At 42.4% G+C, this 27,318-nt stretch overlaps 1 long non-coding RNA gene across 1 annotated transcript in view; it reads right to left on the bottom strand.

Moving 5' to 3' along the window:
* The window catches only part of LOC117348374, an 873,172-nt gene that overhangs the window by 85,899 nt on the left and 759,955 nt on the right, over window positions 1-27,318 (bottom strand). Inside the window, exon 3 of the long non-coding RNA XR_004536973.1 lies at window positions 19,776-19,805. This is a non-coding gene — a long non-coding RNA (uncharacterized LOC117348374). The remainder of the gene's footprint in view (window positions 1-19,775; window positions 19,806-27,318) is intronic.

Here is a 27,318-nt window from a genome sequence, read left to right as displayed (position 1 = left end):
GGGAGTTTCAGAGGGTATGATAAGACAGATATTGGTGCTTAGCGGGTGGGTTGGAGTCTGGAATTGAAAGCATCTTCAAAGAAGTGGGCTTTCAGTCTGGATTGAATCCTGCCAGAGACAGAGCTCTTGTAGGTCATTAAGAGGAGTTTGAACTGTATGTGGAAACGGAGAGGGAGACAATAAAATGACTTGAGAGGGGTAATATGGGCTTAGCAACATTGGTGGAATATGAGGCGTGCAGAAGAGTTCTGCAGCAGATTGAAGGGGAGAGCGATGGAAGGCCAGTGAGAAGCAGGTTGCAGTAGTCTAGGCAAGAGGTGATGAGGGTCTTAGCAGTATGCTCAGAAAAGAAGGGTCTGATTTTAATGATATTTGTAGAGAAAGACATGACAGGTTTTGGCGGTCTGTTGGATATGTGAAGAGAAGGAGAGAAATGAGTCAAAGATTACCCCGAGTATCTTTGCGCCCTTCCTTTCTCCCTATCATAGAAACATGACGGCAGATAAAGACCAAATGGCCCATCCAGTCTGCCTGGTGCTGATTTCATCTAGGTGGAAGCTCAGGTGTGGAGAAAGGCATAGTAGGCCAAGCATAGAAAGAATACTAAGGTTGCACAGCTTATGTTAAAGCTGGGTCACAATGGAAGGAATTCACTACCGCATAAGGCCTTGTGTAGCTGTCTGAGCTGCAGTACTGCTAATGCATAGAAGCTAGGATAACACTCAGTGAAACAGGCAGAGGCACTACTAGGAACATAGCTAGGTCGCATATTATAAGAATTCCTTTAACTATATGAAATGAAAGGACTTATTTCAAAACAGGCTTACTGCCTCTCTAAATACCTGCATTGTCAATATAGAACAGACGCAGAGATAGAGAAGGAAGTTTAGAGATTTCCTGTTCAAATGGTGTCATAGTCAAAAGGGGTGCAAAATCTCATACATCTATTAAAAGACTAGATAAGGATCCTGACAGATAGCAAAAGGTGATGGGCTGGGTCACTCTCGCTTCCATATCTTATAAAACATCTACAAGTGGCTTCTGGGCTTCAGTCATACCAATTTTCTCAAACTGCCTACAGACGCTCTTATTTTTCCACTGATCAAGCACAAGGACATGGCTTGAGGTTTCGGAAGCTGCTAAAATGCTGCAATTAGCCTCGGCAGCTTTTAAACCCTTTGATTAACACGAGTAACCTTTTTTGTTCTTTCAAGTGGGGCAGTGTTATATAGGCATCAGTACTGTCAGCTGTTTAACGTTGCAAAAAGTGTAGCCAGCTAACCTGCACAAGAGAGCCTTTAATCAAATGTGTGGCACACAGAGCTGGTGTTAAAAGGAGATGGTCAAAGCCTTTAAGCTCCTGAAGAAGAAAATAGTATTACACCAGGGCAAAAGAGGAAAATATTTGATGACATAGAGCAGGGGTGTCAAAGTCCCTCCTCGAGGGCCGCAATCCAGTCGGGTTTTCAGGATTTCCCCAATGAATATGCATGAGATCTATTAGCATACAATGAAAGCAGTGCACGCAAATAGATCTCATGCATATTCATTGGGGAAATCCTGAAAACCCAACTGGATTGTGGCCCTCGAGGAGGGACTTTGACACCCCTGACATAGAGGATCACATAGTTTGGCTTCATACTGTGGTGTACTTGGCTTGGCTGTCACCTAGGACAAAGAACCCTTCTCCAGGCAGTTGGAATGGAGGGTGGGGGGGGGGGGGGGGTCATGGAGCTTTTGCAGGGCCACAGTCCACATTGGTGCTGTCCAATTCAGGGAAAAAATTTTCAATTCAATTTGATTTGGCCTATTGAATTGAATTTTCGATTCAATTTGATTCACTTTTCCTGTCCAATCGGGCAATTTTTTTTCTAATGGCCTGGCAGGTTTATTTTTGTAGCTTCTTCACCCACCCCTCTCCAACTCCATGCCGGTGCTGTGGTGTAAACAAAATAAAAAAAAACAACGTTTCTTCTCTTAAAATTTGCTATTATTTTTGCTTAATGGAGCAAATTTCTTGGATTATAACTATAACTTTTATGTTTTCATACTCAGCAATGAAACATTCATAAAAAAAAGACATTATATGCAAAAAAACCTAGCTGTATTTTATTAAATGAACCTTTAATATCTGCACTTTATTGTGGAAAATAATAGAAATTTAACATATTTCGCTAATAGCTAAACACGTTCACTTTGATGTAGTCATCTACCAATAGCGTTCCAAACACTCACGCATTCAATGTATTCTTGAGATAGTCAGGTTAAAGCCTGTGATGCTGTTCAACTCCTTAAAATAAGGCTTCACGCTGCATTGGGTCTGTGGTGATGCCAGTGGCAAAGTCAGTTGTACATTTAACACCTTGCTTGTCTGTGTTGTCAACCGCCTTCACTGTTGTCACTGGTTGCCAATCTCAGCCAAGAGGAGCGTGTTCTCAACTTGGGACTCAGACATGACACTGATCTTGCTCAAAGAGAGGCCAAGATATAATCAGCTACTACTGCTTATCTGTTTTGGGGACTTTTTGGTTGATCAGTGCTGCTCCGGTGGTGGCGAGCAGCTCTGTGTGGCACAGACACATTGTTAGGTTTTGTGACTTAGCTTCTCCTCTGATAACATTTGTAGGATTGCAACAGAAACAGAGACACAGTGGTGGGGAAAGTGCCTGTCTGAATTACAACCACATCCTGAAGAAGTCAAGTCTAATGTGTAAAGTTCTGCATGCAAAGAAAAAAAAAAAAAAAAAGCTCTTTTCTCTCTCTAGGTGTCTCTAGATTTCTCAACCAGCAGACAAGTGCTTCAAGGACAACCTAGAAAGTTGAAGCTATTTGAGGCAACTTCATTATAAAATCATTTTTAATAAGCGGTTGTAACAAGGAGAGGAACACTGCTCCTGTGGAAAATACCCCAAGGGACCTCAAGGCTACTCTGTTAAGATATTACTATAGTCAGACTTGGGGGACCAAACAGCTATTCTACTGGCCTCAGGGGACAGAGTTTAGTTTCAACCTATTCAGTCTGTTAATAGCAAATCCTGTGAGCAACCTGCAAGATCCAATTTCCATAAAATGATGAGGAAAGAGGAAATTACGCATATTCTCTCTGATATGTAAGCATATGGGAGAGGAACAAGAGGGTAAGGTATACTCGTATGTGTTACTGAAAGGTGCTACCATATTATGGAAGAGGGACAGGGGATAACGTATACTCGTATATTTAACATAGGTAATATTTTACTGATAGGCGCTACCATATTATGGAATGCTAACCTGCATTAATGCATTTTATGTGTTAACGGTATTAGCACAAGCGAATCCAATATTATACGTAAGTAAATCTAGCCCAAATAGCTCACATTTCCTTCAGAAAATAACACCGGGCACTTGGAAGATAAGCTACTTTAAAAGCGCACACTTTTTTCACATGAAGTAACAAGACTGATAATGGTAAAGTAGGAAAGCTCTTATTGCGGTGTTTAATCTGTGCAAAAGCAAATGTAGATTATTGGGACTGTTTTCAATAGTTAATATCGTTCATTTCTTTTCTTTGGAAGTGATAAAATATCACATGTCTGGATTATAGGAGCGTATCCCTATACACTGAGCCCCAAATGTAAAATCTGAGCTGATCCCAGAAGACATTAGCACAGGGAGCTACAACCTTTTAAATAGAAGAGCTGCTTCACAGAGGTTTTCTTTGTCCACAATATTTTGAGAGCCATAACCCTATCATAAATTAGGTAATTTGTGTAAATGGCCCCTTTCCCCTCCTCCCCAGCAGTCACTTGGTACTGCTAAGTGCCCTAATCACAGACGCCTAGTGACACCCTGGACGCCTAGTGACAATCTGCATGCAACCCAAATTGTTTTAATTAGCTTAAATGGCTAATTAAGAGTTATACGCTGAATTCAGAGCGATGCTTGCTGATGCCTAAGTTGAGGCACCTTAAGAACATAAGAATTGCCATACTGGGACAGACCGAAGGTCCATCAAGTCCAGTATACTGTTTCTAACAGTGGCCAACCCAGGTCCCAAGTACCTGGCAGAAACTCAGAGAATAGCAACATTCCAGAGCTGAGATTGTGATGTCATAATGCCTCATTCCACCAATGCCTAAGAGCCAAACTCATCAGTAATGTTACAATGGCTTGATTGCCCTATATTTGGCTCACATAAGAATTGCCGTACTGGGACAGACCAAAGGCCAGTATCCTGTTTCCAGCAGTGGTCAACCCAGGTTCAAAGTACCTAGCTAGATCCCAAGTAGTAAAACAGATTTTATGCTGCTTATCCTAGGAATAAGCAGTGGATTTCACCAAGCCATCTCAATAATGACCTCTGACACCCTAATAACACCTATCTGAAAAGCTGGCATGGTAACGATCATGGGAGACTTCCATATGGGTATCCCATTTATTCTTAAAGTCTGGCACGCTGTCTGCCTCGATCACCTGCACTGGAAGCTTGTTCCAATGATCAACCACTCTCTCTGTGAAGAAATACTTTCTGGTGTCGCCATGAAATTTTCCGCCCCTGAGTTTGAGCGGGTGCCCTCTTGTGGCCGAGGGTCCCTTGAGAAAGAAAATATCATCTTCCACTTCGACACTTGGACTTCCAGAAAGCATTCGACAAAGTTCCACATGCAAGGCTTCTGAGGAAACTACAAAGCCATGGAATAGAAGGGGATATACTAAGATGGATATGGCTGGAAAACAGAATGCAGAGGGTGGGCATAAATGGGAAGTTCTCGGACTGGGAGAAGGTGACAAGCGGTGTGCCCCAGGGCTCGGTTCTTGGGCCCATCTTATTCAATATCTTCATAAATGACCTGGAAGAAGAAACAACAAGTAATATAATCAAGTTTGCAGATGACACAAAACTATGTCGGGCAGTTGGGTCACAAAAGGACAGCAAAGAACTTCAGAGAGATTTGAACCAGCTGGAGAAATGGGCGGAAAAGTGGCAGATGAAGTTTAATATAGATAAATGCAAAGTGATGCACCTGGGCAAGAAAAACAAGGAACATGAATATAAAATGTTAGGTGTAACATTGGGCAAGAGCGAACAAGAAAAGGACCTGAGGGTACTGATAGACAGGACCCTGAGGCCTTCGGCTCAGTGCGCAGTGGCGGCAAAGAAAGCAAACAGGATCACGAGCAGATCGGCGGACATCATAATGCCACTTTACAGAGCAATGGTCAGACTACACTTGGAATACTGTATCCAACACTGGTCTCCCTACCTAAAGAAGGATATAACACTGCTGGAGAGGGTGCAGAGGTGAGCCACAAAGCTAGTAAAAGGTATGGAGAATTTGAGCTACAAAGAACGGCTCAGAAAACTGGGATTGTTCACCCTCGAGAAGAGAAGACTGCGAGGGGATATGATAGAGACTTTTAAAATACTAAAAGAATTCGACAAAATAGAGCAAGAAACATCGTTATTCACATTGTCAAATGTGACTCAGACAAGAGGTCATGGACTGAAACTGAGGGGCAACAGACCCAGGACAAATGTCAGGAAGTTCTGTTTCATACAGCGAATGGTGGACGCTTGGAATGCTCTCCCTGAAGAGGATGTGATGGCGACCACCATTCTAGGATTCAAGGGCAAGTTGGATGCACACCATCTTGCAAATCACATTAAGGGATATGGGTAAACAAGGTCTTCATCAGGGAACACCTAGCTTAGCCTCCGCGTGTGTGGGTCGCTGGACTAGATGGACCTATGGTCTGATCCGGTGAAGGCATTTCTTATGTTCTTATGTTAGGGGTGGAGAATAAGCATCTTAGACATCGCTAGGTATCCAAGTTAGGTGGCGATAAATTAGGCCAAGTACAAACTGACCTAATGGACTGGTGCCTACCTCTAGGATGCTTAGTGACACCTAAGCATGACTAGATACCACTAGGCAGGATTTTATAAAGGACACCTAGCAGTTGATTGACAGCCACGCAGAGCAGCATCCACAATGTAGGCACACTTGGGTGTCCTTTATAGAATCTGGCCCTTTCGTTTTCATTCCCTTCCAACCGCAGCAGTCACTGTTTCAGTCAGTGTTCCTAGCTGTCTTTTCCTCTCTACTTCCTTCCTCTAGGAGAGAGTCATTCTATCACCCTCTTTTAATCACCAAACACCAGCATCCCAGCACACACTCTGTCTCAATCACCCCTAGCCCTGTGGTCACTTTACCTCATCTCCTGTTCCCATCAACACTTTGTATTCCCCTCACCATTCTCAAAAGTTAGTTTTTCACTCAGTTCCCCATCTCCAGCAGTCTCTTGGTCTTTCTCTTTCTGTTTTCCACACTCAGTAGTCTATCCTTCAGTGGTTCCAAGATCAACAATTCTTTTGCCCTCTCATTCATAGCAGTCTCCCTTTCTCTCTGTTCTCTCCCTGCCTACAGCATTTTCCCTATTTCTGTACCCAGCAGTCTCTCTCTCTCTTAACTGCCCCTTCAATACCAGCAGTCATTCAAAATCCTTCCATCCCCAGTAACCCTCCCCCTTATTCCTAATATCTCCTTTATCCTGTCTCTAGCCGGGATCAGCACTTTGCTATTGTGAGCCAAAGACAGTGCCTTTGCCCCAAGTGGCTACCATTGCCAAAGGATAATGTGCCTACCAAAAGTCTTCGATCCCCTCCTTGCAAAAATACTTTTGGCCACCCTCCTTGCAGAGTAAATATTTACCAGTAGTCTACCCTTTCTCTCCGCCCAAATGAACCCCTTGTTCCCTGTAAGGTAGGGGTGTCAAAGTCCCTCCTTGAGGGACGCAATCCAGTTGGGTTTTCAGGATTTCCTCAATGAATATGCCTGAGATCTATTGGCATACAATGAAAGCAGTGCATGCAAATAGATCTCATGCATATTCATTGGGGAAATCCTGACAACCCGACTGGATAGCAGCCCTCGAGGAGGGACTTTGACACCCCTGCTGTAAGGTGTTCCCTCATTTTAGCATATATCCCTCCCAAAAATCCCCCCCCCATTTCAAGACAAAGTCTCCTGTTAGTCCTACCCCTGTATGTAAAACTTGTCCCAGTCCAACTTCCTAGGATGCCCCCATGGCCACCCAAACCCCTGACCCAGGACTTTCCCTTTTACCCCAGAGTAGCCTCAGGTCCAAAATGCCCACATGGATTTGCACCTGCTTTTTCATTGATACCTTGTTACAGATAAACAACTCGGATAATTCTGCAGATGCAAAACCATTAATGCCTCCCTATCTTAAGCCACCTGTTCTTCTATTATTTCCTTATTGAAGAACTAAGGTCAGTACTGGGCAGACTTGCACAGTCTGTGTCTGTATATGACCGTTTTGGTGGGCTGGGGAGGGCTTAGATGGAGGGTGTAGATGGACTGGAGTGAGCTTTGACGGAGCCTTCAATAGTTGGAACCTAGGCAGAGCTTTGGATTCTTGCCCAGAAATAGCTAAGAAGAAAAAAAAAAAAAATTAAATTGAATCAGGTTGGGCAGACTGGATGGACCATTCGGGTCTTTATCTGCTATCATCTACTATGTTACTATACCGTTCTCCCAGGGGAGCTCAGAACGGTTTACATGCATTTATTCAGGTACTCAAGCAGTTTTTTTCCCTCTCTGTCCCGGTGGGCTCACAATCTATCTAACGTACCTGGGGCAATGGGGGGATTAAGTGACTTGCCCAGGGTCACAAGGAGCAGCGTGGGTTTGAACCCACAACCCCAGGGTGCTGAGGCTGTAGCTTTAACCACTGTGTCACACTCTCCCCTTTTAGCATAGTAAGTGCCAGATTTCAGTCAATCAAAAAAATAAAATAAAATAGTCAATTAAGAGTTCGGTGACAAACTCTTAGGACACTTTGTGATGCCTACGTGGAGGTGCCCTCTGATGCCGAATGATGCCTACCTGAAAAGTAGGCTTGGTTAGGGGGCGGAGAATATATGTGGTCGACTTAGGTGTTACTAGGCATCGCTAGGCAGGATTCTATAAGCGGCGCCTAGCGGTTTATTGACAATCAAGCTGAGCGGTGCTGTTCATAGAATCTGTCCCTTAATGCCTAAATGTTAGCATCATTTTCGTGCTAAGAATCTAGAATATTAGCACTAATGGTATTCTATACGCTTACTCCCCCCAGATTTGCGCACCTAAATCTGCGAGTGCATCCAAGATAGGCATGCAGATTAAGAGAGTAACCAGCCCTTAACTATCAATAATTGGATGCTCAGAACCAATTAATGAAGTTAACTGACACTCGTTACAATTTGCATATGCATGTGGCTGCACACTATTCCTACTTTAAAGCAGGCAAGATTGAAAGTCACAAGAGTGGGAGCTTTTTCTTGTGCTGGTCCAGCTGCGTGGAATGCCATTCCATCGTATATTAGAAAGCAAAAAGATGTGATTGTTTTTAAGAGGGAAGGGGTAAAACACGGACCTCACGGATCTAAAACCGCACGTCCTTAAAAATCTGAGGTCCGTGTCCGTGCCGCTCATAGTTTCTGTCTCTTACAGACCTCAATGAGATTTTAGCTCTGACGGATCCATCTCAGCATAGGGAGGGAAAAGTATTAGGATCCTTCAGCGCTAAAATCTCATCGAGGTCTGTCAGAGCCAAATTCTATGTCGGGCTTAAAGGATAAGCAGAACGCAAAATGGTTAAACAACCCTGTTAAGCGCCGGGTTTTCTGGATCTCCTGAAAGAGACCTCCAATTTGCGATCCAGGAAGCCTGATTCACTATGGTGTACCCTTATTTTAAACTATAATAAGATCCAGCAGACTTAAACCTATAGATAAGAAGGCTTCTGCTCTGCCGCTCCAGCACTAGTCTCTGTCTCTGACAGACCTCGATGAGATTTTAGCACTGACGGATCCTATTACTTTTCCTTCCCTATGCTGAGACAGATCCGTCAGTGCTAAAATCTTATCGAGGTCTTTAAGAGACAGAAACTACGAGCGGCACGGACACGGACCTCAGATTTTTAAGGACGTGTGGTTTTAGATCTGCGAGGTCCGTGAGGTCCGCGTTTTACCCCTTCCCTTTTTAAGAGGCATCTTTTTTTGCGAAATGAAGCATGGATGCTGAGCATCTGTTATTAGTCAAATTGTATGGGATGTCAATGAAATTTGTATACATGTCTCTTATGGATGTTTGTAATGCTTACTGTGAATGCGGTATTGAAACCCACCTTGATAAAGGGGGGATAAAACCAAATAAACTATCAATAAATTCTATAAGGCATGACACTTAACTCTACTAGGATGTAACTCAGAAGGCGGGAGTGCCCGTGGGCATGTTGGGGCATTCCCAAAAGTTGCATGCATAGTTATAGAATATGGCCTCAGCATGCTTAACTTGAATGCCAGCATTTATACCGGGTTTTAGCAGATATAAATCTGGAATCTACATTTAGGCATGGGAATTGTCACTAGGTACGAGTCTCGAACGGGCACTTGCCCTTTATAGGATCATGCTTAGTGCTGTTTTTTTAGCATCAGATTTTGAGAGCCATTTTCTGAATCCAGCCCTTAGCATGTAACTGCAAGGAGGGGGGAGGGGGAATGGGGGTCATACACATGGGCCAAGCATGGGTTGCACACTTAAGCTCTAGAATGCACGCCAAAGTGCAACATCTATGTGCTAACATTTATGCCTGACTTTTACAGGGTGTAAGTGATTGTGCCCATATGTTGGTGCCCAGATGCCAACTTACATTCTATTCTATAACAGAATCTGGGCACTCAGAGGCTATTCTAGAATTCACACTCGACGCCCTCTTTTTTAGCAACCATATTGGTGTGACCTTTATAGAATTGCTCCCTACGTGCTTTTTTGATCCCTGTACTTTTACTTGATGAGAGGGTGGACAGTTTTTAGACAGCCTAATTAGCCAGGTAAATGGATTTGGATGATTGCCCTCTTACAGTTTAACTCATTAAAGCTTTCAATTGAAAGAGTAATCAAGGAGAAATCAAACAAATGAAAAGCAATCACGGGGTCAACATTCAAAGCAATTTAGCCTGGCAGGAAAGGATCCAGCTTTGTTAAACTGCTTTGACTGTACCTACCCATACTGAATATAAGTATCACTCTTTGGTTAGTCTATGGGTGGAGTTGCGGAGGAGCCAGGAATTATGTGGGAATTTAGGATTAAATTTAAGATTTTGATGCTAGCACAGTTATGACTGTCATATCTTTCTAACTTGGTATTATTTTATTCACCTAGGCGTTTATTAAGATCTTTGAATGACAATAGAGTAGTTGTGCCCCATATCTCAAAGGCTCATCTTGCCTCAACTAAAAATTGTGCTTTTTTTTTTTTTAGTCCCAATATTGTGGAATAGTCTATCTGTGAAATTGAGGAAGGAAGAATCATTTCAAAATTTTAAAAGACAATTGAAGGCTTATTTTTTCCCATTGGCCTTTTCAAATGGATGAGATGGACCGGGACTGCAGTCTGCATTTATACAGGCATTTATATGATTTTAAAGTAAATGTTTTAAACTGGTATTAATATTTTTAAATTTTATTATGTATTAGAAACTGTAGGTTTTTTTGTTTTTGTCTTTTCTTTCCTATTTAAAATGGAATTCTTTTATATATTTAGAAAGTTACATTGTAAACCGCTTTTGATCCTTTTTGACCTTATAGCAGTATATAAAGATTTTTAATAAACATAAACACTGGTGATATTAAGTGGGAATATTGGTTGTACTTGGCTCATAGACAAGTCGGCAAAAGACAAAGGCGCGCGCCGACAACTGAGCGCAAGACGGAGGCGCGCGTCAAAGAAAATTACAGTTTTTAGGGGCTCCGATGGGGGGTTTTGTTGGGGAGTCCCCCCAGTTTGCTTAATAGAGATGGCGCCGGCGTTGTGGGGGGCTTGGGGGGTTGTAACCCTCCACATTTTACTGTAAACTTAACTTTTTCCCTAAAAACAGGGGAAAAGTTAAGTTTTCAGTAAAATGTGGGGGGTTACAACCCCCCACACCCCCCACAACGTGGTGCGATCTCTATTAAGTAAAGTGGGGGGGGTTCCCCCCACGCCCCCCTCCCCAGTCGGAGCTGTAAAAACAGTAATTTTGTGCGGCGTGCGCCTCCGCGCTGCACTCAATTGTCTGCACGCGCCTTTGTCTCGGCGCGCTTTTGACCTGACACCGTTGTATTTGCATATTTCGGTCTTTGGTGGCAAGGGCTGGGCAATTTCCAGTCAACCAAGTTACCTATGCTAATTGAGAAGTGAGAAGGCTTGTTCTGTGTGCATGTCACAGCGAACGTTGTGAACGTTGTGAAGGTATAATGGAACGGTGCGATTACGCTACTCATTTCTCTGTGTGACAGAGGGCTCTGAGAGTTTGTCTGTGACAATATCAGTGTGTGGAAGAGTAATGGGTTATCTTCAACTAATGCTACCATTCCACCTCTATACAGCAGGAGCTGCTAACCCAAGACTGAGCAGACTACATTTCCCAGATTGCACTGTGGCTCAGTGCTGAGCCACCATAACAAGGTAACCATGCTGAGTCGGGGGAGGGGGGAAGGACAACTCAGCAGGGAGGTGTTTATCTACTACAGAGGAGGGCAAGGAAGGGGGGTCAGCAAGGCAGGAGGGAGTGGGCATCTCTCTTGCTAATTTTCACTGGTGTGGGGGGAGGGGAGACATTAGGGAGTGCTGTCATCGGTGAGGGAGGGGGCTTTTTTTAAAATAAATCTTTATTGATTTTCCAAACCAACAACAGTGCAATAAACAATTAAATGTACATATAGTGAACAAGAAAAAGCACCTTTATCTTTCATAAAAACATGAACAATCACTTTTAACCTTCCCACCCACTCAATTGACTAAACAAGGAAAAATAAATATTTATATAAAGATTCCTTCAGTATTCATCCCCAATTTAACATCTATGAAAATACCCAGCTCATCCATCCATCCCTTGGATATGTAAGTTATAACTGAAAGTACAATGGTACCTCGGTTTACGAGTGCACCGGTTTGCGAGTGTTTTGCAAGACGAGCAAAACATTCGCAAACTTGGTGCCTCGTAAACCGAGCTTGCCTCGCTGTACGAGCGCCCCCCCGCGATCCGGCACCCCCCCCGCCACCATCGGGCACCCCCCCGCCGCAACCTGAGATCCCCCAACCCACCCGAACCCTCTTCTTACTTCCAGTGTAGCCTCCGCATCGGCACTGGCACCAGCATGTCCTGTGCCCGAAAATCTGCTTCCTGTGCCGGGCCTTGAGCATGTGCGCATGCTCAAGGCCTGAGAGTTCACGTTCAACGCATGCTCAAGGCCCGGCACAGGAAGCAGATTTTCGGGCACAGGACATGCTGGTGCCGGTGCCGATGCTGATGCGGAGGCTACACTGGAAGTAAGAAGAGGGTTAGGGTGAGTTGGGGGATCTCAGGTCACGGCGGGGGGGTGTCGGTGGCGGCGGGGAGGTGCCCGATGGTGGCGGGGGTGTGTGCCCGATGGCGGCGGGGGGTGCCGGATCGCGGGGGGGAGGGTGCCGATTCACGAGGGGGGCCTTCGGGGGGAGCAATGCCGGTCCTCGTGGGGGGGGGGGGGAGGGAGCAGCACTGCTGGCCTCGGGGGGAAAAGTGGGGGGGGGGGAAAACTTGCTTTGATATACGAGCATTTTGGATTACGAGCATGCTCCTGGAACGGATTATGCTCGTAATCCAAGGTACCACTGTATATTAATAAATTAGTCAACTATTCTTAATTAGTCAATGGACCCCATATTAATTGAAATACCTTAGTAATTCCCCGTTGATCATTTATCATTTTTTCCATCCTGTAACAAAGGCATAATGAGTGCCACCAAAAACTAAAATTCAAATGATCAAAGTTTTTCCAATATTTTGTGACCATTTGGATGGCTATCCCAGTCATAACTCCTGATAACCTATTTTTATATTTATCAATTGCTTGCTTAAAGGATAATAATGATCCACAGATTACCGATTCATAAGATAACAGAATCACTGTCTCTAAAATCAAGTTAATATGTCCCCAAATAGATTTCCAGAAGATGAGGATCAAAGGACAATAGAACAGCATCTATTAGACTTTGAACTGTCTAATTTCTGCAAACGAACAGGGGTCCAGAAACTTCTATGTAACAGAAAAAATCTCATCCTCCAAGTCCAAATTTGTGGCCATTGAGTCGCAGAAATACCCTGCTTTATCTCCAAATGTCTCTAAGACTAGTTTTTGGTTTTTTATTCATGAATTCAGAAATTAATTTATACCACTGGGTGGCTTGATGCCCTAGGAAATCTATCTGGAAGCATAGAACCTGATTTTTAAAATTACGCCAATCAGGGAACCCTTTCTGAATGGCTGCAACCACTTATAAATTTGAGACTTTGAAACACCAAAAGATTGTTGGAGTCATGAAAAATCAAGCATTTTCCCATTTGAAATAATATCATCTAGTGTATGTACGCTTGCCTGCATCCAATGCTTTCAGGCGATCTTAGACTCGCCAATTTGAATCTTAGAGTTTAGCCATAAGGATTGACACATGGATTTCTCTGCTGGAATTTCTATTAAATTGTTAATAAATTTCAAGGTTTTCCAGGTGTCCAATGAAATACTATTGTACTCAACACATGAGATAACCTTAATGGGACATAAGTTGCCACTCTAAGTACAACCAATCAGGAAGATGTTCCATGAGCTCAGGAAGGACCCAATACATTTCCTGACGCAGTATATAGGCCTGATGGTACCTATAAAAATTAGGAAAATTTACCCCACCCACTGCAATTGGTTTTTGTAAAGATACTAAAGCAATTCTCGCAGTTTTACCTAGCCAAATAAATTTGGTAAGAATGCTATTCAACTTCTTGTGGGGCTTTTTTTTTAATGTAGCAGATATTGTGCCTGTGTAACACACACATAGCATCTGTGCCCATTAAAAAAAAAAACAGGTTTCCTGCCCCAAACAGCTGAGTGACAGAAGGCTGCTTTGGGGCTTCCCCTGCTGGCTCTGTGCATGTGTGAGAGTCGCTCTCACAGTGATCAATCGGGCGAGAGAGACAAGGATTACGATGAACCTCCATCCAAATCATTTGCATGCAAAATTTTTAGTGCATCAATAGCTCTTTTCGAATCGGCCAAAAATCGGTTTGGAGCAGATTTATGCGGTCTTACCGATCCTGTTTAGTGCGTCTGGCCCTGAGAGACAAGCAGAAAGAGGCACTAATTTACTAGTCTCTCACTACTTCTCTTCTTTCTGGGCTCCAGTCTTACTACAGACCAGGCCCAACTCAGCCTAATTTTAGTATCATCAGAATGCAACAGAGGCTTCTGCCTTCTTCATCCATCTGTCAGAACAAATGATTTAAATAAAACTGCTGGTGAACAACTGCATTCTTACAAACCAACAGTAAAAAGAAATTTATAAGAATAGAAAGCTGGTGACTGAACTGCGCTTCAGTTTAATTGGATTTAGTTGCCACAATGACAAATGGATTTACAGTGCCCAGCAAAAACAAAGTTGACGTACAGTAAGATAAGCACCAAAAGGCATAGCCATTGCAGGGCTGGATATGATCATGGGCAACACAAACATATACCTAACACACTGAATTCTGAAGGCACCCAAAAAGTGGGGCTTGTGACCAGTGGTGTAGCGAGAGAGGATAGCACCCGGGGGGGGGGGGGGTGGAGGGGGATGGGGGCCTGGCATTGCCAGGCCATCACCCCCCTGCTGCTTGTGTGCTCCCCACTCTTCCTGATGCTTGAGTGCCCCCTCCTCCCCCCACTCGCTTACATCTTGAAATGTTCACAGGCACGAGCAACACCTTCCAGCTTTAATATGTCAGAAACGTTTGTATATGCACCCATTCCACAGATATATTCATGCTCAAATGTATTTGATATACCACCCAAAAGTGGTTTACAACAAACATAAAATCATAGGAGTTGGAGAGAACAAAGACAGGAATATATGTACAGGACATGAGAACAAAGTGGGGAGAACAAGAGGAGAGGTTCCAGTTCCAGGGGCGTAGCCATGGGCAGGCCTGGCCCACCCAGAACTTACAGACCACCGGCAGTGGTTTGTACATGCTGCCGGTGACTGATCTGGAAGCCTTCCCTCTGCGTTTGCATTTTGCATCAGAGGGAAAGCTTCTGGGTCAGCTGTCGGCAGCATGTACAAACCGGTTGCAACATTCCATAAATATTCATATTTGCATGCAGTTAAGGAAGTGCATGCAAATCTATATCATGTTTATTCATTGTGGATATCTTTGGAATCTCAGGAAATGTGTGGAAATGGTTCCAAGGTTTTTTGAAAAATAGATCTTATCAAGTATTTAGTGCTAGTAAATATTCATCTTCGTGGGGTAACCCGTGTGGTGTTCCACAATTTTTGCCAACACTATTTAACATCTGTCTAGTGTCATTGGGAAATCTATTGCATAGTTTGCAGATCAAATTTTATATTTATACCGCTGATATAACTATACTTATTCCTTTAATATCATTCGCGACTGAAGAAAAAAATCAGATCTCATTTATTTTGGCACAAATAGAACAATGGACCATTAAATTTAAACTGAAGCTTAATCCGGAAAACAAAGTTTTTTCTTGCTGGTCCTTAATGATAAAATCAATGAAAATGTACTTCATTTAAATGGTCAAAACTACTCAATAGCCACTACAATCAAAATTTTAGGCGTTACGTTAGATCGCTTGTTATCTTTTAACGACCATTCTGATCTGCTGATTAATAAATGCTTTTCAGTACTATGGAAACTTCATACTATTAAAAAATATTTTGATTCAATGTCTTTTAGGTTACTAATTCAGTCATCAATTTTGTCCATATTGGACTACTGTAATATTGTTTATCTGGGATCTCATTAAAAAAATTCTTAATAGACTCAGATAATACAGAATACAGCAGTTCGCCTGATTTTTGGTCTTAAAAAACATGACCCTTATTATTTAAAGCTTCAATGGTGGCCATTTAAGGCTAGAGTTTTGTTTAAATTTGGCTGTATTTGGATTGACTCCAACCTACCTCTCTTCCCACTTTGAATTTTTTTTTAATTCAAATAAGAATACACGAACAACTTACTAGTTTATGTTTCCATTGGTAAAAGCATGTCATTATAAGAGATTCTTAGGAAAAACATTTGCATTTCAGGCTAGTGCAATGAATTCATGTTGGAGAATGCTTATTCCACAAGCTCAGTTTTATTATTTATTTAGAAAAATTCTTAAAACATTTAGATAAATATGTGACTTAATTGCTATTTTGTATTTTCTGAGAAATTATGATATGCTTATGTAAGTAATTCACTGCTTGTGCAGTTCCTTCTTGCTGTAAACCACCTTGGCAGTATATAAGAATAATAAAAATGATTATTAACCCGATAGGATTAGGTGCACTCCCGAAGACTGGGATGGGAATGTCTGCCCTAGAACATGTGCTGGTTTATGTATAGCATTTCTAAAGTCATATGACTTGGTCATAGTCCTAAATTCTAAAGAAATACCATAGAAAATGTCTGAAGCTACATATCCCCCTCCCCTAAATAACCAGAGGTACCAAATCCAGATGTAATGGCTGTATACTCCCTGTATTTGAACTACTACACAGTCTTGTATGCCCAAATATTTAAACCTATTGTATATCTTATATGTCTAATTTCACTCCATTGTGTATGTTCACTTGTTAGACCATTCTGAGCTACTGGGAGGACGGGATAAAAATCTAAAAAAATAAATAAATAAATAAATGTATGTCTGCAATTAATTGGAAGAGATTCATTAATGCATTAGCTGAATTCTGTAATCCGTGACATAGCAACAGCAATGCCAGGCTACAAGATCCTGCAAGAACAAACATTCTGCTTCCTGGGCCTGATTTACTGGAACTAACTCTGAAAATTTCCTTACAAATATAAGCTACTCTCCTGGATTTTCATATGTGACACAAAACCCTTAGGACAGGCTGGGTTCAGAATTATCCAGTCCTGTTAATACAACCAAGTTTATATTATATAGGAAGAAAATACAATTATGATCTTTAGTTGTTTGTTTTTTATATATCCTATGAACTTTAATTGTATCGTGTGCCAATGTTCTATTTCATAGAATATATACAAATTAAGCTTAATTTCAGTAGAAAGAGACATTTCTTGTACGTTTCTTGGAAACTCTGCCCATTCTATCACTGTGCTAGTGACTAAAATAATCATTGCCATCCCACATAATAATCTGAAACACACTGCCACATTGCTAGTGCCATAAACAGGCTCATCCCATACTAACAAAACACAAGTACTCCTACCTCAATATTCCTTCTTAACAAATACCACAAATTGCCACTTTTTAGCAATCCAATACTCTCCTCTCTACCAAATCAAAAAACTTACCCCCTCTTCTATTAAACTGCACTAGCAGTTTCTAGTGCGAAGAGCCACGCTGAATGCCCCGCGCTGCTCCCAATGCTCATAGAAACTCTATGAGCATTGGGAGCAGGGTGGGCCATTCAGTGCTGCTCCCCACGCTAGAAACTGCTAGTGCAGTTTAATAGAAGAGGTCCTTAATCTCTAGCTCCCCCAAAATGACACACAAATCACACATGAAGTGCATAACATGTACAAAAGGATGTGCCTTTGTTGTGACTCTTCAACGTGCTACCTTGGTTATGGCCTTTATGTTAGGTCAGGGGTGCCCAAAAGGTCAATCGCAATCAACCAGTAGATCGTGAAGGGAAAGTGAGTCGATCGTGGAGCCCATTCCAGGCTCTGTGATAGACTTGTGTTGCCTTCATGTTCTAGCTGCATCCCGACGCCGTAAATAGGACGCAGAAGCACTGGGCAGACTAACCTTCCCCACCCAATGTTAATGCTGATATCGGAAAGGAAGTTCCGGGCCAGCCAATCGCTGCCTGGTTGGCCCAGGACTTCCTCTCTAATGTTAGAATTGATGTTGGGTGGGAAAGGCTGGTCAGCCTGGCGCTTTTGCATCCTCTTTACAGCGTCAGGAAGCAGTGAGAGCTCAGAACTCGGCGGTGGTGGCTTGGGGGCCTGTTCCCCTATGGCTGTGGTGGTGGCTTGGGGAAGGACAGGGAGAAAGAAAGAAAGGGGGCAGGCAGGGAGACAGAAAGAAGGGAAACAGAAAGAAAGGGAGGCCAGAGAGAAAGACATAGAAAGAAAGAAAGGGGGCAGGGGTCCAGAAAGAAAGAAAGGGGGGCAGGGAGAGAAAGAAAGAAAGAAAGTCTTTGTGTTCAGTGTGCTTTGTGTTTTTTTTTAAATTTTATTGTTGGTAGATCATTTTGACTTGGTCATTTTAAAAGTAGCTCGCAAGCTCAAAAATGTGGGCACCCCTGTGTTAGGTGATTCTACTGATGACATCTGACCTGATCAGCAGAGCTTACTTCCCCGTTGTATGTGTGGACAGTAAAGTGAAAGTGTGATTCAATCTGCAATAGGGAATGACACTGCCCCCAGAAAACCATCCCCTCCACATAGGTACAAAACAAAAGATATGGCACTTTTCTTTGTCTCTGTACTGGCCTTTAAAAAATGGGTGTCTTCACTGATTATGTCTGACCTGAAGGATGGAGCTTACTGCTTTAACGTATTTGAGGCTTTTTTTTCTCTACTTATAGAAGCTTGTCTAGGAACCACTAGTAAAAAAGCCTTTAGTGTGTCATAAAGTATTTTCTTGTCCTTGGAAGGCTCTCAATTTTTGCTTATACCTGAGGTAATGAAGGGTTAAGTGACTTGCCCAAGGTTACAAGTGTAATCAGTGAGATTTTAACCAGACTTCCCTAGGACTTCGCTAATCATTAACTCTTCTAGTCTGTGGGGTACATTTTTATGCATAAAAGGACTTTTAAAAATTTGGCACATTTGAATCTTGACAAAATAGGATAGAAATAGATACCCAGTTGATCTTTGCACATATGGAATCTATTACAACATTATTGGTGTTACTGTAATCACCAGCTAAAGGCACTATGCCACTGTTTTGCAAACTTTTCCAAGCTCCACAACTCCTCAGTATCTTTCCTCTCCCCACACTTCCCCCTGGGAACTCTGCTCATCGGATAAGTCTCTGTTATCTGTACCCTTCTCCTCTATGGCCAACTCCAGACTCCGTCCCTTCTACCTTACCTGGAACAAACTGCCTGACTCGGTAGGTCAAGCCTCATCTCTAGCATTATTCAAATCCAGACTCAAAGCCCATTTCTTTGAAGATGCTCTCAATTTCAAACTCCAACCTACCTTCTAAGTACCACTATCTGTTTTATCATTCCCTCTGTAATTCCCCCACCTGAGTACTGTGTATTAATGCACCTTCTTGTCCAGATAAGATTGTAAGCTCTTTCGAGCAGGGACTGTCTTTTCTGTATTTTGATGTACAGCACTGTGCATGTCTACTAGTGCTATAGAAACGATTATTATTAGTAGTAGTAAAGCAGTAGGATAAAAGAATGCATAGATGGAAGTATAATACCAAGTCTCTTAAACACCTTCCACCTCATTGCTAGAGAACTCTGCAGAATCCTTTCAAATTAATAAATTGCATTTATTTGTACACACATCTTTTGCTATTCATCTCTGATTACTATCAATACAAACAATTCCATACTAGCCCATTGACTTCCCCAAAGTCTATTGCACCTTATAATATTCACTATAAATCTCTCTCACAAACCTGGGTGCCAAAAATGCTTCTTACTCTTTAAAGATACTATGCAAGGTAAAATAATGGAGAATCTTTGTCTAGAAGAGAGTGGATTATATTACTTACATGTGTGTGTCTTCTTTGTTACAGAAATACCTGGAAGACAAAAAGGGATGTCAAGGTTTAGAAAGCTACTGTTGAGTATTTCAGCTGCTGAAGTCTGGACTCAGGTTGTTTTGCAGGATCAGTTTACATTATGGCCAAAGAGAATCAAGTTTCTTTGTTTTTTATATACCATCTATCAAAATACATGTCTAGATGTTGTACATTTTAATAGATTATAGGAAACAATTAATGGCTCTAAACTGATGATTTCAAACCAATCAAGTATTGCGTGGAGGCCCCTATTTGCAAAAGCACATTGCATGAAAGTCATTTAGGGAAATCCTAAATGCCTTCCACTCTTCAAAGAAGGTTTAGAGGGAGGTAATCTGCAAGAAGCAGGAACTAAGGAGGAAGGAACCTGCATCCAATGGCTGTTTTGCCCTAAACAAAGAATGAAGTAATCTGTGTGGAGTGGCATTTACAAACCTTAAACAAAGGAGACAGTGGTGGGGAGAGACAGTTTCAATCATAACCACTTTAAGGGGCAGACCAGATGGGCCATACCGGTCTTTATCTCCTGTCACTTCCTATGTTACTATGATAACAGTATTATCATGCATTATCTTGGTGCTCTCTGTCTCCACCTGCTGGTAGATGGACACCATCATCCACATGACTTTGGACTGTAAATTACCTCCACCTTCTACCTCATAGCACCACTCCTTAAACAGTTCTAGTTTTAGCTCTTCTTGTATTGTACCATCCCTCAAACTATTTGGTGATGTATTTCCTGTAGTTTCCTATGTACTATACTAAATGGTTTCTCTTAAAATTGCATTGTAAATTGCCTTGAACCTACTGAGACACAGTGCGACTCATAAATCTCAAATTAGATTAGATTAGATCTGCTTCAAAGACCAATTTATGCAATGATCTTTGTGGCAGAGAACACATGACAACAGAGCACTGTAATTCTCTTTGTTATTTCCCTTCTGTATTAGGTAATAGTTTTCTTTCTCCCACAAACCTTCCTGAGAATCCTAAAACCAGTGGAGTAATAAAGGGGGGGGAGGGTCCTGCCCTGGTCACTGTCTTGGTGGGGGTGCCTCCTCGCTTTTTCCCCACCCCCACTACCCCTTCCCTCATACCTCTTTAAAATTCACGGTGAAAGCAACAACCCCAGCCTGCTGCTTGCACCAGTGTGCGCTCTTCCTCTGATGTCACTTCCTGGATCTGCACCTAGGAAGTGACATAAAAGGAAGAGCGATGCTGGCATGACCAGTAGCTTGTGGGTTGCTGCTCATGCTGCAAATGTTAGAGGTACGGGGAAGGGTGCGTGCATGTGCACGTGGCTGGAGGGAGCAGGGAAGGAGGGGATGGGGTAGGGGTGCAGAAGATGGTGGGGAGGGCGCCACCGCCCCGGACACCTCTCACCCTCGCTAAGCCACTGCCTAGAAGCAGTGTAGTTTTCAGGATATCCACAATGAAGATGTAAGAGAGAAATATAAATCTGCAACTTTATTTCATGCATATTTTTTGACTAACAGCAGGTCTTCAGATAAGGATCTGGGGGGAAGGATTTTCAAAAACCTTGCGTTAAAAAGTGACTAAAAATGGCTAGCATAGCCATTTTTATACTGAATCTAAAAACCTGAGACATTCTTAAATTGCGCATGCAAATAAGATCGGCGGACAGCAGCAAAGATTTCCTACATTTGCATGTGCCCATCGCTGATGGGCACAGGCGCAGAAAAAAACACCGTAAAAAAACAACCCCACACTCTCCCGCTGGCAGTAAGAGAGACTTTTATCAATCACGCATAAAACATGCCTTTCTCTCCAAAAAAGTACTATAATTCAGGTAAATCTTGTAATTTGTTTTTAATGTAAAACTTAATCAAGATCCACAGCCAGAAACACATAAGACAAGGGTATCATACAAGCGCCCAAGAAGAAACGTTGGCTCTTAACAAGCGCGCATGAAACATGCCTGTCTCCCCCCAAAACTCAAAAAAGTGTGATTTTGCTAGCCTCCACTAAAAATATAGAGATACACATTTTTTTTTTTCCATTAGCCACAGTCAAAACACAAGTGCTGGCACTGTAACGGCATCCCCGGACCAAAAGCAGATGTCGCTCTTTGAAAATGCCTTGGCGATTTTTAAGAATCCACCAGAGGGCTCATTTCAATGTTATAGAGCCCATTTGAATGCCATTGCAGGAGACTGCTAGAAACATTGCTTGAGACAGAGATAATCTGTTTTGATAATCTGCTGCTAAAATGCGTGCAGGCTAAACCGCCGGAAAATGGCTTAGCGACCACATTAAAGTTTTGAGAATCTTACCCTGGAAGTCTTGAATTAGGGCCTTATTCACTAATAGTTGAATATATAGGGATAGATTCACCAAGCAAACCGATTGTGTACTGGTCGGTTTGCGACCAGATTTCCCTCCGGCCCTATTCACTAACCTCTCCTGCGATCCGCTTCCAATCCGTGCATGCAAATGAGGGGAAATGCATGCAAAGTAGACAGGGATGCGATTCACCAATGAAAATTTTAAAACCGACTGGGCTGGCCGATCAACCCAAGAAGCGACTGCTGGGGACCAGTCGCAAACGGCTTTCCGACTCTCCAGCTCCACTGAAGCTCTGCTCTCTGCCTTGCTCTCTGCTGTCCCAAATCTCTCCTGCCTGCCACCCTGATGCTCTTCCCTGGATCTCTCCTGCTTGCTCTGCCCCAAATCACCGCCCTGCTCTTCCCTGATCTTTCCTACCTGCTTTGCCCCAAATTACCACCCTGCTGTCTCCCGAATCACCACCCTGCTCTTCCCTGGATCTCTCCTGCTTGCTCTCCCCCAAATCATTACCCTGCTCTTCCCCAATCTCTCCTGCCTGCTTTGCCCCAAAATCGCCGCCCTGCTCTTCCCTGGATCTCTCCTGCCTGCCGCCCCAAATCTCTCCTGCCCTTTCCCACACTGCGAGCCCGTGATTTTAACCCACGGGTTTAAAGTGGGTTAAAACCATGGGCTCGCTGGGCTAAAAAGTAAAAAAAGATTAAAATTGAAAAAAAAAAAAGGTTGTGGCTCAGAATGAAGATGCCTGCGCAGACCATCGCACACCGGCGATCTATGCCGGCAGATGGGGGCATTCCTCCCATCGCCCCCATCTGCATATTAGAGGTTGAAGAATCCATCGGACCTGCCCGGATCGGACACGGATCGGTCCCGATTGGACAGTGGTTGAATTCTGGATATCAGAGCTAAGTATCTAATGATGAGTGCCGCCATTATCCAAATATTGGAGATATTCAAGATCACTCTTCTGACAATTTAGGACAATGTTTTTGCTTCCTAAGTTATGCAGAGAGTTGTCCAGATAGTGGCGCTATTGCTGCTTATGAGATAAGGCACCACTTTGTCCAGCAAGAGGATTGATTATGGTTTAAGAGGGCTGTTGAGAACCAACTCAGAAAACGCTAACTCTGTATTGTGCTTTAATAATGTATTGATTATGGTTTAATAATGTCTATATTGAAACCATCAATAAGACAATATATTGTCTGGCCTAGTGATCCAATAGACAGTCTGTAATCAAAATAAATAACCCCACTGTTCCTTATTTGTTTACTCAAGGTAAATTTTCAATTGGGGAGGGGGGGGGAAAGCCTCAGAATACTCGGAAGGCTCACCATATGCCTTAGTGGCATGGACTGTCCCTCGGTCCCCGTTTTAAACTTTAAGTTTTTGAGAGGGAAGGGGTAAAACGCGGACCTGACGGACCTCACAGATCAAAAACCGCACGTCCTTAAAAATCTGAAGTCCGTGCCACTTATAGTTTCTGGCTCTGGCAGACCTTGATGACAATTTAGCGCTGATGGATCCATCTCAGCACAGGGAGGGATCCGTCAGTGCTAAATTGTCATCGAGGTCTGTCAGAGCCAGAGACTAAAAGTGGCACGGACCTCAGATTTTTAAGGACGTGCGGTTTTAGATCCGCAAGGTCCATCAAGTCCACGTTTTACCCCTTCCCGTTTTTGAGAAAGACATTAAGGTGCACATTGAATGTGGCAGTTTCCTGTGGTTCTACGGAATGACTCGAGCAGACTGAAACATCTTAATAACGAGATAAGTCTACTTTGTTGCAAATGCTGGCTTTATTGCTGCAGGACTTGCTGCAATGTAGCTGGTAAAATGAGTCGTGCTGGCCCTAGTTTAGAGATGTCAAGTTGTGTATTTCTCAATTGAGAGTACAACTGAAAATAATATAACATCATAAAAAGTAATATAGGCCAAGCACTTCAGAAATAAAGAAAAAATAAATTAATTTTTTAATAAAATGGGGGGGGGGGGGGGGGGTTTGGCCATTGACTGTAAGTATGAGCCAAAATCTGCATTTTTGCTGATTCATTTGGCACATAACAATTGTGCAAGTGGCTCTGTATTCTGAGGCTTTTTCCCCCCAAAAAATTGAAAACTGAATATTGACCTTGAGTAAACAGATAAGGAACAGTACTACTCACTAAAGGGGTTATTTATTTTGATTACGGACTGTGTATTGAAACCATCCCAGGAAACCCAAACTCTGTATTGTAACACCATTACAAAGCTCATAGAAACCACTCTGAATTGACTCCCCCAGTCATTACCAGCAGTATAAAAGCTTTAAAAAAAACAATAATCTCTGCACCTGAACCACCCTGGTGCTATCTGGATAGTGTCAGAGTTGTCTGCATGATGCCACTGAAAATCACTTTCTGGCTCCAGTGAGTGACATTTATTGGGGGTCGCAGATGCTACTTTCTGGATAAATGTCTTTAAATAATATTGGGCCCTGAATATTTATTTAACAAATTTATAACCCACTACATCCACAGTCTAACTAAGATACACAAAGATATCAGAAATCGATTGCAAAAACATACTTAAAACATATCACTTTAAACAAAAAAAAAAAAAATAAATTATGGAAAGAAACAGCTTTTTTTTTCTTCCTAAAACGGAGATAATCGGTCTCTAAATATATATCTGTAGTCTTGGAACAGCTACAAGAAAGCCTCAGCCTGTGTGTCAGATCTCTGAGCGACATCTATTGCAGAGGTTACACGATGCTCTTCTGTCACCAAATGGAGTGTATGAGCTGGTATATTATGTTATCAACAGGGAATGCAGAGAACAAACTGTCATCCCCACGCAAACTCAGAACACAACAGATAGCACTGAATTTAATCAGAGCATCAACTGGTAACCAGCGCAATTCTTGTCGGACTGATGTGATATGATCATATTTCCTGCATCTCGATATTAAATGGGCAGCAGAGTTCTGTACCACACAAAGTGATCTGATCAACACACTAAACAAACCTGCGAATATGGCATTGCAGTAATCTAACCCTGGTAAAAATCTGTGCCTGAAGGACTTAGCAGAAGTCACGACATCAAGGAAAGGTTCAGTCTAGCCTGCGTAACATAGGCATCGTATGAAACACACTCTGTACTGTGTTCTTAATATGTGGATTCAGTGACCAGTGAATATCAGCCAAAACTTCAAGTACCATAGCTCTTTCCTAACTGGAACCATATAATATACTGAGAGCGGTTCATAGTCAGTGGCGTGCAAGACACCAGCGTGCCGACAATCCAGCGCTGACAATTCAGCGCAAGAAAGAAGCATGCCGCCGAAAGCCACTGAAAAACTTATTTTTAAAGAGCTCTGATGGGGGTGTCTGGGGGGAACCCCTCCACTTTAATGCATAGTGTTCGCGCTGCCATTGGGGGGGGGTGCAACCCCCCACATTGTAGAGAAAATGGAACTTTTTCTGATTTTTTTTCAGAAAAAGTTCCATTTTCTCAATAATGAGGGGGGTTGCACCCCCACGCCCCCCCCAACGGCACCACAAATACTATGCATTAAAGTGTGTGTGTGGGGGGGTTTCCACCCCACACCCCCCATCAGAGCTCTTTATAAATAATGTTTTTTGGCGGCGCACTTCTTTGCTGTTCAGAAAAAAACACAATCCCAAACAATCCCCCCCAAAAAAAAACCCCCAGAGCCAGTTCTGCTTTCACTATTAAAGCATCAGTTTCATCATGTTCAGTGAGAAACAATTATCGATTAATCATGAACAACTCTCAAATGTCAGAAAATGAAGACAGAGGAATGTCTTTAGAAATGTCAAACAGAAAATACACCATGATTAGCGTGAGTGTACAGGTGAAAAACATATTTCCATGTAGAAGGTAATTTTATAAACCTTCCTCAAGTGTAAAACCATATAAAAGGACTTTTATAAAGTTAGCCCATAGTTTACTTGCATAAATGTATGTGCAGTGCCAAGAGGTTTCATACTTATACATGATCCACATTCAGATATATTTTAAGGTGAAGAAGATATATTACCTAAATTTACCAAAGGAGGATAAAGAAAAAGGGAATGCATTACCAAGAGAATTGGATCTCACTGGTATGCTAGAGTCGTCTCAAGAGGAAATTGTGATTAGAGCCACTTTATTGGTAACTTTTGTTTTTCTTCAAGATAAAGAAGCATTTTATAGGACTGAAAAAGTGGAATTTCATGGATTCAAAATTTTTAGTTTTCCTGGTGTATCGAAGTGGACGCAAGCCAGACGTAAGAAGTTTCTGGCTTGTCGTCAGTCTGTGTTTAGTTTAGGGGCAACCTTCCAATTATGTTTTCCCTGTAAATGTTGTATTACATATCTGGGTAACAGATATATTTTTTTATGAACCCGATCAACTACAATTTTTCCTTGAAGGTAAAGTAACTATAAGAATTCCAGAGACTTCCATGGATTCAGCCAACCAGGCCATTAGTTAATTGACTCCAACTGCACTCTGCAATTTGATTTAATTTAGTTTTATTTCCTGGAATCCAACTACCCTTGGAAGTGATTGATTCTTTCTCTCCCCAAAATGTGGACTTTAGTCATAGTCACTTGTGTGTTATTATTTTATAATTGGTATTTGTTTCCTGTATTTGGATTGTTATATTTCCTTTCAAGTATTGATTTTTTTCAATTTGTAAAAACATAAATAAATAATTAAAAAAATAAATAAATATATATATTTTAAGGTGAAGTTTGGGTGGAGCAAGACTAGGGCCACCATTTACGTGTGTAGTTTAGAAAAAAGTATGTGCATGCACAGAGTGCCAGCTGTAGCTGTGAAAGTCTTCACACCATGACGTCACGATTGGCACTTAGCATTTGTGTGAATCTTTCTAGATTTTACTCCTTTGTGGAGTCGGGACCATTAGAGATTTCATTGGTTACTTCAAATTTGGACTCCTGAGGCAGGCCTTAGCTGCCAAAACATGATTCATGTTGAGTCGCTTTCCTTCTACCAATAAAATTCACCTCCTGAACACCAGGGTTACCAGAGGTCCAGATTTACCCGGACATGTCCTCTTTCTAGAGGACCGTCCGGGCAAACGGATGGCTTTTCAAAACCCGGCACCTTGTCCGGCTTTTGAAAAACTGTTGATATCGGAGCCGTGTCGGGAGTGCATCTGTGCACGCGTGGATGCGATACGGTGATGTCACATGCAAG

This window comes from Geotrypetes seraphini, chromosome 14 (genome assembly GCF_902459505.1).
Source record: "Geotrypetes seraphini chromosome 14, aGeoSer1.1, whole genome shotgun sequence".
NCBI classification, from domain to species: Eukaryota; Metazoa; Chordata; class Amphibia; order Gymnophiona; family Dermophiidae; genus Geotrypetes; species Geotrypetes seraphini.
This window is presented reverse-complemented; position numbering and strand designations above follow the sequence as displayed.